Here is a 17,605-nt window from a genome sequence, read left to right as displayed (position 1 = left end):
TTATTCAAATGAAACTCGAATCAGTGGATGGGGAACAGTAAGCTTACCCCAGGTCTGGCATCTATGTTTCTGTTACAGAGAGAAATCTTGTAAATGCTTGATCAATCATACCTAAGTTTATTTACCCCACAAAACCTAAGGGACCATCACCTTTCTAATATTTCTGGGAAGTGTGGGTAGACCTTTACAGTTGTTAGTATAGTATTTTCCTATGATCCTATCAGACTATACTGCTTGATCAAAAGACTGAATACTCAGCCAATAGTCCTGTAAAATTACACAAAGTATGTTTCCAATCTACTTTCCCCTGAGCTACATCTTCGGCATTTTAGACTTATTTTTTTAGCACATTTATTTATCAGGTGTGAAAAAATCCTGTGGAAAACCTTCCAGGTATAGATTTTCTAAAAAGGTAAAGCAGTTTTAGATACTACTATTTTAAGAGCTAGTTTTCTGTTAGTAAGTGAAAAATGAAAGCTGTTCTTCATGAAAAATACATTTCCAAAAATTTTTATTGAATTCAAGTTTATATTACAAAAGTACTGTGTATAAGTCTGATAGAACTGAGGTACTAGACTTGGGTCTATATTCTATGTTCAAAGTGACTTTTCCTCGAACATATAATCATCGACCCCTAAAGAGCAAATGCTCTAAAGAGCAAATGACCACGTTCGCAAATTTTTTCCTCGGGAAAAAATTCAGTTGGCTTATATTGGGAATTGTCCTTTTCCCCAATGTAGAGCGATCTAGGAGTTGGTATATTTAGTTAGGGGGATGTGGGGGGGGGGCAGAGCCCCCCACTTGATTAGGGTTTTGAAGTTTATGTTTTTTTGTATGGCCCTGTGAATTTTTTCCCAAGGAAAAAATTTACGGACGTGACCATTCATGCTTTAGAGCGTTCGCTCTTTAGGGGTCGATGATTATATTTTCGAAGAAAAGTCTCTTCGAACATAGAATATAGACCCATAGACTTATCATTATATTCTATTTTACACATGTATTGTGTTCATTTTGGAAACTCAGCTGAGGTTAAATCATACACTTCCTCCATTTTCCCCAAGAATTAAAGTTTTTATCCCCTAAACAATTCACCAATTATCCTCTTTATTTAAACTGAATTAATTTAATATGGTCTTGGTCATCTTAAAATATACTTCAGAAAATACACTGTATCATCCAAGGAGATTCTTGAGTTTCCAGTCAGTCATACTTAGATTAGACCCACCCTCCCAGCAATCCTTTAGATGCAGAAAATAGGTATATAATGCTTATACATTTTTTGAGATACAAATGCTTGTATATAACATTTCTAAAGGCTTTAAGTACCTTGTTCAAGTAACTTGATTTTGAAGGGGTATACATTTTATATTGAAAGTAGTTGCAAAGGACCATCTACATCGTATTGTTCACCAGTTATCATGTTCATGTATCTTAATTTTTTTGTCATTCATTAACTCTGTACGTACATCTTTCCGGTCAGCTGTGTATGACTTCTCCAGCCAACATATAGTTGTTTTGAATACTTCTGCTTGAACATATGTTTAAATATCAGGAAATGTATCCCTTCCTTTTTCCATGGTCTAATATGTTGTATATATGCTAGTCCTGTTATTTTAGGAAATCGTAAGAATTTTTTAGCATTCTTTTTTGATGTGATTTATTTTTACTTTATTTATTACATTTTTAACTGGGTTATGTCCAACTGGGCCAGAAGCCTGTTTTCAGCGAAGGCCGGAGAGAGAAGCTCCACAAGCAATAACAAAGCTTACAATAAAATAGTTTTATAATAAAGCAGTCAGAAGAGAGTACAAACAGCAGTGTACACAATTATACAGAGTCACAAGTGAAAGGACAAGCCATTATAGACTTATACAGCATACAAACTACAAACACAGTGTGCGCGATATAAAATTCCGAGACAGCATGTATACATACAGTGAAATAATGACAGGTAGTTAATTACCATTCCAAGTGTGTGTACAATATGAGGTAGAGTTTATGAAAGGATATAGCTAATGTTTGGACTACATATACAATGTTTGGATGTAGGACTATTTTATAAGATTATATTTTATAAGATATAATGTATTTTCAAATGTCAAAAATATATTATTCCACTTTTTCATAAGTTTAAGATTAATAGCTCTGTCATGATTAGCTGGCCCAATGTATTCTAGCGTAGGCTTAATCTTAACTCATTAGAGTCAACTCTTAAGTTAAATAAATCTGGTACCTCTATTCTCTTTGTTCTGTTAACTAATACTGCTTTTGTTTTATTGTCATCAAATGATAGACCTGATGTTTTTTCAAAACTTTTTATTAAATTAAGTAAATGATTAGCTTAGAAATGGTATTTGTTGTGGTTAGTAAAGTATCATCAGCAAAAAATAGATCCTTAGCCTCATCTTCCATAGACTTGCATCTGGAGTGTTTCTCCCCGGGCCTGTGCTGAAAATGGGCTCTGTCCCAGTCAGACTTCCCCGGTAAGCAAATGTTAATTAATTAAACAAACAAACAAATAAATAAATACATAAATACATAAATAAATATTTATTTATGGCCCACTCTAATTCTAAAAATGAAATGTCCATACCTTAATGCAGAAGTTAATGGTTCCATTGCTAAAGCAAACAATATGGACAAAAGTGGACAGCCTTGTTTTATACCTTTTTGAATGATTGTAAATTGTGATACAAATAAGCATATTTTAACTAATGCTATATTGTTAAAGTATAATCTTCTAATCAGTTTTATAAAAGCCTCTGGAAAATTAAATTATTCTAAAAATATAAATAAACACTCCCAGTCTATTGAGTCAAAAGCTTTTTTCTACATTTAAACTTTTGAGTCATTTCTGTGTTTTTCTCATTAGCATAATGTAACAAAGTTAAATTTTTTTAATACTGTCCTGAGTTTGCCTGTGTATTATGAATCCTATTTGATCATAGCTTATTATTTGTGATGCAAGTAATTCCATTCTTTCTACATACATCGGTAGGAATATTTTACAGTCTGTGTTTAAAAGTGAAGTAGGCTTATATTCAGAACAGGAAGCAGGGTCTTTATCTTGTTTTAGAACTGAAGACTGACATGTTAATCTCCATTTATTACATTCCATCAGTTAGTAATAGTTTCATTACACAGAGAAAGACAGATAAGTGTTTCCATTTCTTGATCTGATTTTAAATTAATTTTAACATTCTGTTATTTACTTTATCTAAGGTCTTTAAATCTGTATTAGTAATTCCAGCACATAGTTGCACTGTACTTTCAAGGATTAAGTGGTCTTACTGTTGTTATTAAACTTTATTTTCATTCTTATGTACTGAATGTACGTCAGGCTAGTTTAGCACTTGTCTTTGCATTAAGGCACGTCCAGGTCAGTCAGCTTAGAACTAAGGGTCTAATTGTTTTTTCAGTCCCCACCCAATCCTTAGGTTCATAGATTCATAGGTGTGTACTAGGCTAATGGCCCTGGAGCCTTTACAATCCTAGCCCATAGGATTATCCTGGCATCGTGCCACCCAACCTTAGTTCCCAGCACCTCTGTCGGGTAGAGCCACTGGAGTGATCCCTGGGGTGAATTTTTTTATTTCCCATCCACTCAGCAATATTTCTCTTGAAGACAGCCAGTGAGCTGCTCTGCTTGACATGTATGGGAAGTTTATACCATAGCAAGGGCAGTCTCTGGGTTATGAACCTGTCCCGCCAGCATGTGTTGTTAATTGTGGTAATGAGGTTGAGGTCTCTTGTGTGTGTGATGCGAAGGGATTGGGATTTCTTTAGATGTAGCATTTCTAACAGAGCTGGGTCAGACATGGCTTTGTAAGTCAAGCAGAGATCACCTCTAAGTAGTTGATATGAGATAGAGAATAGTTTGTGTTTTTTGAGTCTGTCCATATAGGACAAATGTTTAAGACCTAGGATCCTCTTTGTGAAGCACTTTTGCGGCCTCTCCAGTTGTTGCAGGTGTTTAGTGAGGTACATGCCAAATGGGGCATTGTACTCAATGATAGGTCTAATGAGAGACGAGTAGAGAAAGACAATGACTTCTTTCTTCCTGGATGCAAAGCCCTTAGTAATGAGATGTTCCACACAGAAGGACTTTCTGACCACAGTGGCAATGTGGTGGTCAAAAGAGAGGTTGCTGTCAACCTGTGTTCCTAGATCCCTTACAATGTCTTCTGTTCTCAGTGAACTACCATTGATGTAGCAATTCATGGGAACCTGTTTTTTCCCAAAGGGGATGATGACACATTTTTTTTGGCACTGAGCTTAAGTCCATGGTTCTGACACCAGTCGTTGGTCTCAGTGAGGCCTTTCTGTAGTATGTCAACATCACTTGGAGAATTAAAAATAGCTCCCAACTTGCAATTGTCTGTGAACTTTGTCAGCCAGAGTCCCTTCATGTTGGCCTGGACTTCAGAGAAGTAGATACCAAACAGGAGAAGACCCAGGACCGAACCGTGTGAGACTCCACTCGTGACTGGTAAGCAGTCTGACTTGGAGTTAGCTACTTTCACACTGTGGGTTCTACCTGTGAGCCAGCTTGCAACCCATCTAGTGATATAGGGGTTGATGCCTAGCTTAATGAGTTTTTCTATGATTCCCAAGTAGGGAATGGTATCAAAGGCCTTGGCCAGATCAAGGTAGGCTGTATGAACCACCTTGCTTTCATTGACAGCTCTGGTGACTGACTCAAAACTTCACAAAACCAAACTGTGTGGGATACAGATTTTGGAGATTCCCTATATCCTTGTTTATTAGGTTCATGATGATGCATTCCATAGCTTTGCATATCAGACTTATCAGGCTAATGGGGTGATAGTTCCCAGGGTCTGTAGTCACTCCTCCTTTGTGGAGAGGGATGACTGTAGCAGTGTGCCATTCTGTAGGGACAAAGCCTGAGGTGAGGCTGTGATTGAACAGGGCACATAGGTGAGGTGCCAGTTCACTCTGTAGTTTATGTAGAACACAGCCAGGGATATTGTCAGGTCCCTTAGAAGCTGTATTCTTGGCCTTGGACAGTGCTATTTTAACCTGTGCAGCAGTGTACTGGGTGCCTGGCAATCTACTGATATTGTGACTGAGCCTTTGTGGGGGAGAGAGGAGTAAAGTTGGCACTAAATCTGTCAGTCAGTATATTGGCAATATCTGTTGGCTCGGTATAGGAGGTACCATTGTGCAGTAGCTCAGAGCAAATCCTGGGTATTGCCGTGGAGATTCTTTACATAACTATAGAAGGCCTTATGGTTGTTTTTACTATCTGCTGCAATTCTGTTTTCATAGTTCTCTTTATAGGTTCATAGGTTCATAGGTTCATACTAGGCTATCTGCCCTAGGGCATTTATAAGCCTAGCCACCAGTTCTGGCTTTCGCCACCCATTTTAAATTAATTTTGCTATGCCCTTTTTCGAGGTTAGTATACTGTGCCTCTGTCTAACAGTGACACAGAAGTGATACCCGGGGTAAACCTATGATCTCCCATCCACTCATCAAGATTCCTCTTGAAAAGAGTCAATGAGGGACTCTGCCTAACCTGGACTGGGATTTTATTCCATAGTGAAGGGAGCATTGGATTTTTGAGGTGCAGCATGTCCCTTAATTCGGGTTGGACATGGCCTTATACGTCAGGCACAGGTCACCTCTGAGCAGGCGGTATGCCACTGAGTAGAGCTGGAGTTTCTTTACCGGGTAGCATATGGCATCTGTTTGAGCCCTTTGATCCTCTTGGTGAGGTACTTTTCTTCCAGTTGCTGCAGGTGTTTGGTAAGGTACATCCCAAAAGGGCATTGTACATTATGGGCCTGATGAGGGATGAGTAAGGCACGATGACCTCTCCTAATCTAGATGTGAATCCCTTCATGATTAGGTGGGCTATATAAAATGTTTTTCTAACCACTTTGCCACGTGGTTGTCAAATGAGAGATTATATCAACTTGGTCCCCCAGGTCCCTAATCTTTCTTCTGTATTTAATGGATTACCACCTATGTGGTAATTTGTGGGCCTTTTGTTTTGCCAAAGGGATGAGTATACACTTTTTGGCATTTAGCTTGAGACCATGGCTCTGGCACCAGTTGTCTGTTTCTATGAGGCCCTTTTGGAGGATGCTTGTGTCGGCTGGAGAGTCGATTATGGCGCCCAGTTTGCAGTCATCTGCGAACTTGGTCAGAGGATTTGATGAGGGATCTCAACTTTTTGTTGAGGCTGATAAGGGAGTTTTTCCAGTCTTGGGACTTCACCTTATTCAGCATTAGTTTCCTTCTTCTGTTGTAGAGTTTGTTTATGGCAGGGGACCACCAGATTGGCTTCCTTTTTTTAGAGGAGAGTGTCTTGGTTCTTTTGGATATGGCAAGCTCTATGCATTTGTGTATGTGTATGTGTATGTGTTTGTGCAGTGCATTGGTGTATGATTCGGTGGTCATGCAACTATTCTCCATTTGCATGGGTGCCATGACGTTAGCCACCTCTGCTTTTAGGAGCCCAAAGTTAGCTTTGGAGAAGTTCTTATGGTGGTTAACTTTGCGTGGGGGTGGGGGTGGGAGGGATGTGGATTTCCAAGGTGATTAGTTTGTGGTCAGATCTAACCAGGGAGGAGTTGACTACTGGTGTAGAGCAGCGGTCACCCATGTTAGTAATGACCGGATCAAGGATGTTGCTACCTCTAGTGGGGGTAATAATAAGCTGGTCCAGGGCACTGGAATTAATGAATTCCAGGAAACATTGGGCAAGTGTATTGGCACATAAGTAGTTTTCCCAGTTAATGGAGGGGTAGTTGAAGTCACCCAGTATGAGAGTGTTAGGTTGGACCCTAATATTCTCCAGGGTGCTTAGGAACATGGAGTGTGAGTCTTGAGACATGGTTGGGGACCTATAGCAGGCTACAGCCTGAATCACTGTCTTACCCAATATTAATTGCAACTGAAGTATCTCGGATGCGTTATGTTAGGCTACGAGTCTGGAGGTGTGCACATCCTTTATGAATATTGAAACACCACTGCCTTTGGAGCTTCGGTCCAAGTTCTGAGGCCGAAACATGTGGAATGAGTTATAGCCTGGTAGTGCAGGGGTGCCTTCTGCTGCCTTGAACCAGGTCTCTGTTATGGCACAAATGTCAATGTTCTCCATTTTAAGGAGTGTTTTGAGGGAGTGCATTTTGAGATTTAGACTTCTAGCATTGAGCAGCATGACGCTCAGATTGCATTTGTTTGTAGCTTACAGTGGTAACTTGGTCTTTGGAACACCACCTAAAAAAGGAACTATTGGGGTGGCAAGATCCTTAACCAGTATCTAGAGGCCCAAGGGTGACAGATGCAGGCCATCTCTGGCAAAGCATCGAAGTCTGTCAATCACATCATCCTAGGCAGACAGACACTAGATCCCCCTTAGAATGACACCAGAAACTTAGCCAATTGTTGAAATCAATCATTTTCTGCTTGTACTGTGGTATCATTCTGGGTGATGGTAGGATGCTGCTCAGGGCTAGGGTCATACCTGCCTGGGCTACATAATCAGAGAGTTCCTCCATGTCTCTTTTCATGTAGTCCAGGGTGGTATGTCTCAGGTCATTCACACCCACATGTTCATAGGTTCATAGGTTCATACTAGGCTATCTGCCCTAGAGCATTTACAAGCCTAGCCAGAGTGTGTTTGGCTTTCGCCACCCATTTTAAAATTAATTTTGCTATGCCCTTTTTCGAGGTTAGTATACTGTGCATCTGTCTAACAGTGACACAGAAGTGATACCCGGAGTAAATCTATGATCTCCCATCCACTCATCAAGATTCCTCTTGAAGAGAGTCAATGAGGGACTCTGCCTAACCTGGACTGGGATTTTATTCCAGAGTGAAGGGAGCCTCTGGGTTATGAATCTGTCCCTCCAGCATGTCCTATTTATTTCAGTGCTGAGGTTCAAGTCTCTCGAGCACGTAGCTCAATGGGATTTGGATTTTCTGAGGGGCAGCATGTCCATTAATTCCGGGTTGGACATAGCTTTATACGTCAGGCACAGATTGCCTCTGAGCAGGCGGTATGCCATTGAGTAGAGCTGGAGTTTCTTTAACCGGGCAGCATATGGTATCTGTTTGAGCCCTTTGATCCTCTTGGTGAGGTACTTTTGGGGTCTTTCCAGTTGCTGCAGGTGTCTGGTAAGGTACATCCCAAAAGGGGCATTGTACTCAATTATTGGCCTGATGAGGGATGAGTAAAGAGGCACGATGACCTCCCCTGATCTAGATGTGAATCCCTTCATGATTAGGTGGGCTATATAAAATGATTTTCTAACCACTTTGGCCACGTGGTTGTCGAATGAGAGATTACTATCAACTTGGGTCCCCAGGTCCCTAATTACTTCTTCCGTACTTAATGGATTACCATCTATGTGGTAATTTGTGGGCACTTTGTTTTTGCCGAAGGGAATGACTAAACACTTTTTGGCGTTTAGCTTGAGGCCATGGCTCTGGCACCAGTTGTCTGTTTCTATGAGGCCCTTTTGTAGGATGCTTGTGTCGGCTGGAGAGTCGATTATGGTGCCCAGTTTGCAGTCATCTGCGAACTTGGTCAGCCACAGTCCTTCCGTGTTGGCCTGTACCTCCGGGAAATATATATCGAACAAGAGAGGTCCCAGGACTGAGCCTTGTGCGACGCCACTTGTAACTGGTTTGGAGTCTGACATGGCTCCAGCAATTCTAACCATGTGGGCTCTGTCCTTGAGCCAGTTTGCAATCCATCTAGTGACATAGGGGTTTATATTTAAGCTGGTGAGCTTATCTATAATGCCCAAGTGGGGTATTGTATCGAAGGCTTTTGCGAGGTCCAGGTAGGCTGTGTGGACCACCTTCCCCTCGTCAGTGGCCTTGGTGACTGTTTCAAAGAAATCGACCAGGTTTAAGAGGCAGGATCTGCCCTTAACAAAGCTGAACTGGGTAGGATCCAGTGTCTGTAGGTCCCCAATATCTTTATTTATGAGGTCCATGATTATCCTTTCCATAGCTTTGCAGACCAAGCTAGTCAGGCTTATGGGGCAATAGTTTCCAGGATCCGTTGAGGCACCACCTTTGTGGAGAGGGACCACTGTTGTTGTACGCCACTCTTTGGGTACATATCCTGTAGTAAGGCTGAGATTGAACAGTAGTTTTATGTTTGGGTTTAGTTCTTCTTGGAGTTCATGTAGGATGCAGCCTGGGACACCATCTAGTCCCATTGATGCTGTGTTTTTTGCTTTGGAGAGGGCGGCTCTTACCTGAGCATCTGGGATGTCGGGGGGGGGCAACACTCTGCTGGGATAGATATTTGCCCTTTTGCTGGGGAAGGGGGGGAGAAGTTTGCACTGAACCTGTCAGCTAGGATGTTGGCAATGTCTGTGGTACAATGACAGAGTCATATTTGTACCTGTTGTTGAGGGACCTGAGTGTGTGCGTTATGTGGCAGATCCTGGTGCCTGACAGGCAGCTGACTGTTACTTTCTCCTTATTTAACCTAGCGAGTGGGACATCAGTGTGCTTCATTATCAAGTCACCTATGACTAGTGTGTTGGGCATGCTGTTTTGCATTAGGGGCTTTGGTTCAGTGGCACACTGTTTAGGAGAGTTATGTGTCCTGTGATTAGTATTGTGTTGTGGTGGTTGAGTGTGTTTCTGCCTTGGAGGTGTCTGCTGTTTGGGTAGATTTGTATTGAGAGCCTTTGTGAAGGTGGGTGTGTGGTTTGTGTTTTTATGTGAAGGCAGTGCTGGTGTGTGTTCTGGATGGCTATGTGTTCCATGTGGTGTGGTGCAAGTGTTGACCTTCTCCTCTTGACCAGCTATTCCAGTCTTGGCTGGAGAGTGCATGGCTTCCAATTTGGATATATAAGTGCATCTCTTGCAAGTCTGAATTTTGGGAGGTAAGAGGAGAGGGTTGTCAGTGTACATGACACAGTTGTTACATTGCCTCAGGATGCCCAAGTTCACCAGGTTAATATTAGAAAGCACAGAGAACTGACCTTTAGACATGCCTGGAGTGATGGGCATTAATAATAAGTACTGGAGTTGTTTCCTTGTAGAATGTTTAGTGCTGGTAGCACTTTTGTGTGCTACAATAATTGCTACAAGAAGTCTGGTAAAGTGCTAGACTAATAAGCTAGTAAAAGTGCATGAAAGGAGAGAACTAGCACATCTAAGGGAAAAATTGAAGAGCAGACGTTGGGATCACTCAGAAGCTTACAAACACTCTTGGATACAACAAATCTGTATCTGCACTAGACTAGTTACAAGAAAGGTGGGAAACAAGTGCAAACATGGGCTTTTAAACCAGAAAGTTGAAAGAGATGGAAAAACTGCCCAAACTGCCAATAAACTACAATTTATGGGCCAGAAACCACTCCTCTTATGGTAGATAGGCTACCTACTGCTTACCACTCCCACTGATAAGCTAGAAGGCTTCCCACCAACACAGAAAGGCTTGGGGGGGGCTCAGAAGCTTACATACAGTCCTGGATTCAGAAAATCTGGACTAGACTAGTTACAGGAAAGGCAGGAAACAAGCTTAGAATTTTTTTTTAGTAAAGTGGAAAGGGAGAAAGGAAGAGCAGAAGATAATTCAAGCTTAAGAAACTAAATGGGTTGGCCTTCTCAAATGTTCTCTCTGTATTAGGTAGAATGACCTAATTAGACTAGACTCAAAGGAGTGTCCCAGATCAAATTTACAGCAACTGCAAAGCCACCAAGTATAAGAACAAGACACCAATAAGGATGGAGGGTGGGAAACTAAAATCAGTTATATGATATACTCCTTGGCAGGAAATCAGAACAAACAGATGTTTAACAAATGGAGAAAATTTCCAGTTAATACCTTACACACAGTGAAACTAGCTAGAAAATGTATTTATTTATCAGGCCTCGTGAGGCAGACAATTTTAGTACAACTGTGCAGATTAGTTTACAGCTATAAAATCCAGTAAAAAGTATGCAGCAGACAATAAAAGTGCTATAAATATCTTAGAATATGCAATAACTAGTAAAAGCAAGCAAAAAAACAGGATACTTAAATATTTCACAGATCAGAGTTTTGCTCAGTGACCCTCCTCGGATTAGCTCTGTGTGAAATGGCAGAAATTCTCACAAGGCAACTTCTTAAGTAACAGAAGGTTGAAACCTGAAACAACTTTAAAAAAAAAAAAGCTCGAAAGAATGAATGAGGTGCTTACTTCAAGCCGTAGTCCAGGTAACCCCAATCAGCCAATGACCATAAACACTACACTCTCACTGAAATGTAAAATAGCTTTTGCTAAACTAAGATGGCCTGGAAAATGTGCTCAGACACACAACCTCTGCAAACAAACAAGTAGGCCCAGAAACACAATCCTGAATAAGGACAATGCTACAGCTACTACCTACATTACTTAGGCAGAAAACACTACAGAAATGTTTATCACAGCAGAAAAACAGCAGTGAGCCTTTAAATGAAGGTTTTAAACAGATAAAGGAGCAAGGAAACTCTAGAGAATACTTTTAACTGCAAACAAATCAGTTATATGATACACTCTTTGGCAGGAAATCAGAACAAACAGATGTTTACCAAATGGAGAAAAATTCCAGTTAATACCTTACACACAGTGAAACTAGCTAGAAAAGATTTACAAACAGTGTGACAGTAGAAACCTTATTTATTAGGCCCTGTGAGGCAGACAATTTTAGTACAACCATGCAGATTAATTTATAGCTATAAAATACAGTAAAAAGTATGCAGCAGACAATAAAAATACTATAAATATCTTAGAATATGCAATAACATGTAAAAATAAGCAAAAAACAGGATACTTAATGTTATATATCACAGATCAGAGTTTGCTCAGTGCCCCTCCTCCGATTAGTTCTGTGTGAAATGACTGGTGTTGTGTTCTTAAACACATTGTATTTGTTTATGTCTGTCCTTACGATAATATGACAATATAATTCCCCCCTCACAGTTTACTGACTTTTGATAAGTACATAAGTATCATTTTGCAAAGCCTGCCCCTTTAAACTGCTCACCAGTCTAAAAGACCTTTAATGAAATTACTTAGTACTGAGTGCGGTGATTCTGCTCGCAAAGATTTTAGTATCAAATTAGTAGTGATTTTTTTTTACTATAATTGGTTAACTTGTTCTTACTGGTGACAAGAAGGTTTCCAGGCTAGTTGTTTTGTACTAAAATTTAAATACTCAGTAGCAAGTCTACCCAAACATTATTCTAACACCGTACTCCAAACAGTTATAGTTACCCTTGTCCCAAGAGTCATTCCTGTCAGTATCATGGAAGAGTACTTCCTTACAAATTCTCTACCCAGCCTAATTGAGATGGGTATCTTGAGAAAGAGTAAGAATTGTCTCATGCTCTCTGGTGATCATCTCTTACTCACAGTATAACAGTGTGTGAGAGATGTACATATGTAATATCACTGGAGGCAAAAATCTCACACATAGTAGCCTCAGACTCCAAAATTGTCAGCAGTACACCACACATCACACCTCTCCAAGGCTATCACAATACACATAATCTATCATATGCTGAGATTCTAAATATTAACTTGCCTATATTACAAAGATCTCCAAAACACAACACAGGTACAAAGCACACTCAACATGTTAAGCCTACTTTCTCAGCTAGCACAAGGAATCTCAGAGTCCCAGATGTTGAGTCCATAACGTAGTTATTGACCTAACCAAACATTCTTGTTATAGGTGACTCCACTGTAAGACACACAGACATGCCTCTTACCAGGCTAAGCAAGGAAGAGTGATGATTAGTTGTTTGTCTGGCACCAGGATCTGTCAGATCATGCATGCACCCAAGTCCTTGAACAACAAGTACCAGTATGACTTTGTCATAGTTCGTGCCAGTGTCAACGACCTGAGATGTACCTCCATGGACTATATGAAAAGAGACAAGATGGAGCTCTCAGACTATGTGTTCAAAGCAAGGTATGAGCCTAGTGAAGAGCAGCATTCTACCTTCACCAAGAATGATCCCATGATATGAGTAAAAAATAATTGACTTCAATAATTGGCATATATTTTGGTGTCAGTCAAAGGGGGTCCAATATTTGTCAACCTGGGAGAATCAACAGACCATGTTGCTTCACCAGAGATGACCTTCATCTGTCCCTACTACAATTTTGATTGTTGGCAAAGATATTATCCACCCCCTACTGCATTTTATTAGGCAATGCCAAATTGATAAATATTCCTGGCAAAGTTAGATTTCTCTGTGGGGATAAAGGATAAACCTTTAATAATGTAAGGTGTTAAAAAAAGGTTTATCCTTAATCTCTGCACAGAAATCTGATTTAGCTAATGTTGGCATAGATTTAAAGTTGTTTGCCAGGAATATTTCTTTAATATTACAATTGTTGGAACATAGTAATGATGTCCTTATTTTTCAGAAACCTAGCACATTTGTCCCGAATATTCAGTCTGCTCTAGAAATGTTTGTTGCAGTATATGAGAAGGAGATTCAATGTGTATTAAATGGGAAACACAGTCAAGTTTTTTATAACTTAACCCTATGTGAACAACAAGTAGTGCAAGAATTAAAAGAAATGTCAATTGAAATCCACCCTGCCATAAAGGGGCGGTATCATTATTTTAGATAAGACATTCTACTTAGAACAGATGCATGCAGTGTTGAGTGACTCAAACATTTTTGTCTCCTTGTCCAGAGTACACATTTCTGGTATTGTAGAGAGATTGACGTTGTATCTATATCTTGTTTATGACTAAGATGAACACACGTTCAGATAATGTGACACCTAGCCTATATGGGTTACCTAAAGTGCACAAAGACAGCCGATGCCTTCCCATGCACCAAATTGTTTCGAGTCATGAATGAGTGATGGAACCTTTATCTTGCTTTGTGTACAAAAGTCTATGACCATTTGTAGACACAGTAGAAATGGTGCTTAAAGATACTAAGGGTTCTTTAAATTAGTTGTTTTGTGTGACCCATACCATTATGAAAGAGGAGAATTTAATTTTTTGTAACTCTTGATGTTGCCTCATTGTTTACAGTGATTCTCAATGAAAGGGGTATAGCTAATGTCAGATCTATTTTACTGAGAGGTAATGCTTTCCTTAGTGATAAGACTGATTTAATTTGCTCACTTTTGCAGTTGATTTTGGAAAATAATGTTTTCACATTTAATGAAGAGTTGTTTTTGTAAAAGGTTGGTGTATCAATGGGCACAGCTTGTGCCAATAGCTATGCCAACCTAGCACAGTGGAATTTGATTGCATATTACAGAATAATGTTTTTTGTGAACATATAGTCTGTTACAAGGATTTTGTGGGTGATGTCTTTATGCTGTGGAATGGTTCATCTGATTTGTTGTAGGAGTTTATTGAGTATTTTCATTGCACAACATATTTTCTGGAATTTTGCTATGTCCACTCTAGTGAGTCTATTGATTTTTTGGACATAACTATTATGAAGGATTTTATTGGGAATTTTAGGATGGGGTGTATAAAAAGAAATGCAAAAATAATTCATTGTTACATAAGCAAGCATGTACCCCCATCATATACCTAAGAATGTGGTAAAGGGACAAGTGCTGAGGATTATGAGATTACATAGTGATGATTTGGCCCTTGAGCAAGCATTACTAGATTTAAAGATTTTTTTGACAGGGATTATGATAAGAAAGAATTAAATGATTATATTAGTAATTTTAGATCTGAAAGACAACTGTACGGAGAATATATTTTTCTGATGCCCCTAGAAGTTCAGATAATGTGACATCTAGGCAAACTAATAGGACTGATGTTAGACTGACTTTAACCTATTAAAAGTAATGTGAACACAATTTGTGACATTGTTAAGAAAATTGGGTGATTGTATGTGTTGATGATAAGTTAAAACAGCTGGTAAGCGATAGAATGAAAATTAGTTTTAGGAATAGCATGTCTTTGAAGAGACAACTTTGCTATAAAATTACAAGGAAAAGCTATATACCACCATCCCAGTGTGTAGGGACTTTTGCATGCAGGAGATGTAAAGTTTGTAAGTTTATCCATACAGGGTACACTTTTACGCATCCTACACAAGGTTTTATAATAGACACATCGTTCTATGCTGATTGTACTATGCAGAATTTAATTTATTTTGCTTTTTGTGTACAGTGTTTTGTGCTCTATGTTGGTAAAACAAATAGATTTTTTAAAGCTAGAATTTTAGAACATGTAAATGATATTAAAATAAGAAATTGAGTAATGCATTAGCACGTTTCTGATTTGGGTCAGAAACATATTTTTAAATTCATGGCTTTAGAGTTATTCAGTCCAAATATAAGAGGTAATGATTTTAAGAATTTCACCGAAATGATCGAACAGAATTGGATTATTTATCTAAATGCAGACTGATATCCTGGCATTAATGAGTGTGTTTCTCTAAAACCAGTTCTGAAGGCATGATCACTCCCACATTGAATTTCATTGATTTGTTTTATATATAAATGTTTTGTTTGCTTATATGTATTTTTCATGTTTTATGATTAGTATTTATGTATTTGCTCTGTTAGTGTATATGATGTATTTTATGCACTTTTTAAGGCAATCATGTTTGAAGATAGCTGATTGGTTGTTTAGGTTTTTAAATTGTGGTAGGTTAAGCACTAGTTATTAGGTCTGAAGAAGCAGTCTGAGGACTGTGAAAGCACTTACCCTCTGTAGTTTTGTATATATTTGGTCTATATTACATTATATATTATAGCGGCAGCCACGGTGGTGCAGCGGTTAGCGTTGCTGCCTCACAGCAAGAGGTTCTCTGGTTCGATTCTCAGCTGGGGTGCCTTCTGTGCAGAGTCTGCATGTCCTCCCTGTGGTCACGTGGGTTTCCTCCGGGTGCTCTGGTTTCCTCCCACATCCCAAAGACATGCAGTAGGTGGATTGGACACTCTAAATTGGCCCTAGGTGTGAGTGTGTGCATGTGTGTGCCTTCTGTGGAAGGTTGGGCACTGGGCTGGCAACTCGACACTGTAAAACTCCACTGCCAATCATGAGCGGACAGAAGATCTGCTGTGGCAACCCCTAACCGGGAAAAGATGAAAGAAGAAGAAGAAGAATTACATTATATATTATAGCACGATGCAGTAACAGTTTCTACCCCACAGTGATTAGACTCTGAATTCGGACACTAGTCTCAGGGGTCTGGACACATAATAAGTCAATTTTTATTGATTTGTGCAATATATGCTTACACATATTCCATTTAAGTGCAATATTTATTTATTATATCCATAGTCAGTATAATTTAACTCACTCAAGTGCAATATTAGACAAGTAACTTGAGAATTTCAATCTGTAGTGTGTTTTGTATTACTTTAAATAGGGTAGTTAATTTAACTCAGGGGAGGGTATTCTTTTCATATATGAGTGATGGTAAATGCTTCTGCTCTTTCTTGTGTGTATTGGGAGTCTCTTTCTTGCGTGTATTGGGAGTAGTATTATATTTGTTACTTATGTTTATTCCTCTACTTGTATGCGTTTTTTCACTTTCCTTTGCAATCTCAAGAATTGGGCTGATGCACAACATTTCATTTAGTCTACATGTGTGTGTAGTGTTCTAAATGACAATAAAATTTACTTTGACTTTGACATTGATATTAAAATATTTTGTTTTTTATTTTAGCCATGGTGGTCATTCTTTCTTGCTTATTATGTACAGACATATTCACAGTATGTACCATGCTACACAACATAATCTTGAAACAGCTTCAGCAGGATCAGCAGGGGAGGGGCACACACCCCACCACCAATGCCAAGGTCACCACAGCCACAGGCAGATGAGGAGTCAGAGGGGGAGCCACCAGCTGCTGTGGGTGTAGGCAGGTGTAGACATGCTCAGTATGTCCTTGCATTTGTTAAGAGATAACGCAAAGCAAACTCACTCACCTAGGGGCTTAAAATCTTCCTCCTACTGACATACATATAGTAACATTGATGCTAGGCAACTGACACAACCATTATCTTCCCATGTATTGGCTGTGCACTCCTTACATCTTTTCAGAGTCAGCTCTGAATTAAAACTGTGGCAACTGCTGCATTTACAATTTAAGTCCTGAACCTGCAGTGAATTTTTTAATAATATGATTGTGTGGTATATCCTTGTATTTTATTACTTGGTACGATAAGCAAGTAAAAGGTGAGAGATTTGTACACAAACTACCTTAACATGTGACACCAGAGACTTATTTGACTTATATGTGTCGATTACTAAGTAGTAGGCCTCAGGCATCAAAGATTCACACATTGATACCTCCCAAAAGTACTGAGTATCACTGCATGCCCTCAGTTTAGCACCATACATTTGTACTGGAAAGTCATTAAAGAGAGAAGTTAGAAAGTAATGATACACATTTCAGTTTCAGACTTCACAGCCCTCACAAGATCATTTACTATAAAGGTGGGAAATATTGATGCTGTCAACTGTCTAACTTTCCAAGGCCAATATAAGTCAAAGGTACGATTACCAGTTCAACAGCACAAATGCAGATATACTAAGCACTAAGTTAGCTATCCACCCTGAGCATCAGACAAAAATCGTATGTATCCCTGAATCCAAAAAATAAAAAACAGGAATATGGCACAGTTATCA

Source organism: Protopterus annectens, chromosome 3.part1 (assembly GCF_019279795.1).
Source record: "Protopterus annectens isolate FY-2018-M chromosome 3.part1, PAN1.0, whole genome shotgun sequence".
Lineage (NCBI taxonomy): Eukaryota > Metazoa > Chordata > Ceratodontiformes > Protopteridae > Protopterus > Protopterus annectens.
The sequence above is the reverse complement of the archived record's forward strand: the minus strand, read 5'-3'. Positions refer to the sequence as shown.